Source organism: Etheostoma spectabile, chromosome 16 (assembly GCF_008692095.1).
Source record: "Etheostoma spectabile isolate EspeVRDwgs_2016 chromosome 16, UIUC_Espe_1.0, whole genome shotgun sequence".
Classification (NCBI taxonomy): Eukaryota; Metazoa; Chordata; class Actinopteri; order Perciformes; family Percidae; genus Etheostoma; species Etheostoma spectabile.
The window spans coordinates 4,378,354-4,380,405 of NC_045748.1; the positions used below are offsets into that span (position 1 = coordinate 4,378,354).

A 2,052-nucleotide genomic window follows, 5' to 3' on the forward strand; every position below is an offset into this window, starting at 1 on the left:
TTTGTTTAACGGTTATGTTTTTTTTGGGGGTCGGAGTGCCAGTAATGGCAAAAACATTATTGCATAATTCTGAAATTTGGATTTGTAAATGATAAGGCTGTTGTTGTTTTTTCAAACGTGAATACCAGTAGCATTACCCATTAAGTTATATCGATCCCAGCCGAGTACTTCATTTGATTATTCTTATTTACGGCACACTACGTTCACCACAAAAACAGACCGTGTGGGTTGTTGCTGCTGCGGTAGCGGACCAATCACATGAAATCAATTTAAAGAGCGCTTGCGGTCATTGGCTGGGAGCAAAAGCATAAAAATAGTGATTTCTTTTTTCATAGATCTGGGTTTGAATGCAAGTATTGTTTGACTGGAGAAGTTTCAATACTACTTGGCACTGGGTTATTTTGGTCAATACCTTAAAAGGTATTAAGTACCGATACCCAGCCCTAGTATGCAATCACATAAAAATGTACACTTACAAAAACAAAAATCTCACGGGTTTAAAAGACAATTTCAAAGACAATTTATCTGAGATTATCCTGACAAAACTTATCAAATCAGTCCATTGTGACTATGTACATATCACTTTGTAAAACATAAAGTATTACTGATGGAAATGAGGACAAATCTTCAAAAATACCTACGTTGTCATAAACAACTGTCTTTTAAATATTGTTGATATCTCAAGGGTTGCTCAGAAGAGTCTGTGATTTGATTAAAATCCCCTCACACCAACATATCATTTTTGCCAACCACCAGCTGCTATCAAAGCCTCCAGTTGGAATTTCCCTTTTAGTTGTTCAGGATGTGCAAATCTGCAGTCAATCTGACAAATAACCCCCTCGTACATCCCCTGCATCTCCGCTTCCTCTGTCTTCCTGTAATCTGTCTGTCACCGGTCACCCTCTCTGTAAAGCCAGAGTAAAGTCAACTTTGCCTCCTCTCTCTAAATGCTCTAACTTTTTGTCTCTCGCCCCCTTTCCCTCTGTTTGGACGGAAGTTCAGGCTTTATCTGCCTAACCGAGCGCTACATTTATAGGCTTAATTTCATTAGTGGAATGCAATAACAATGTCATCCGAGCATGTGTGTGTGTTACATGGTCCCGTTGAGTGCTGTGTGTTTGTGTGGATATACTTGAGTATATATAGTGTGTGTACATGTGTGCATTAACAGAAAGTGTGTGCAGCCTTTGAGGCTAAATCATCTACTGTTTATGTGCAGTCCAACCAGCATATTCAACCATAGCTTCCATCAGCATTCCTTCCTGACTCTAATGTGTATGTGTGTTTGCATACTAGTGTCTATGGTGTGAAAGCTTGTGAGAGTTCAGCCACACACGCACATCTGTTTGATTCTGTGCGCTCATGTAAATCTTTGCATGGGCCTTCATATTTCTGCATGTGTGTGTGCTTCTGTGTGCGCGCTTGCATTCCATGTGTTTGTAAAAAAAGAAAACGCATCTTTGTAAAAATATTCCTCTTTTTCTTTGTACGCACATGTTAAAACTCATGTCAGTACATGTGTGTTGCATTATTGTTTGTGTTTGCAAGGCTGACCTGGAACTGGTGCAATGCACATGTATGTGAACTACTACTGTTTATATGTGGAGGAGTGTATAGAGTAAAAAGCTTGCAGATAAACACTCCCAGAGAGATGGATGTGTTGCTGCGTTGCCAAGTCACTAAACAGAGAGAATTTTGTGCAGTGCTTAATATCACGTACTAGAAGGAGTGGGTAGGGGAGGGAGGCACAGAGAAAGCAGGAGGGTAGATGGGAGATAGATGGCACGGGGTGATACATTTTGGAGAGGCTGCAGCTATTGCTGCCAAAAGACACTGTCAGATCATTCACACTGCAAGACGAAGCCTGTGTCGTGTCAGTGGTGGTGAAATGATGTATGTGTACTTGTTGCTCTCTCTTTGTGCGTATTGCTTCACATGTGTCTGAAGGCCTGATGTATTGCACTGTAGGGTCTATAAGAAAATTACGCACACTTTTTAGGGACACGTTTGTGACTCATCCACACACACTGACATGTAAGAAAAGCAGACCCC

General features: G+C 40.8%; 1 protein-coding gene across 2 annotated transcripts in view; it reads right to left on the minus strand.

Moving 5' to 3' along the window:
- The window catches only part of cntfr (ciliary neurotrophic factor receptor), a 252,365-nt gene that overhangs the window by 12,452 nt on the left and 237,861 nt on the right, over positions 1 to 2,052 (minus strand). The window lies entirely within an intron of this gene.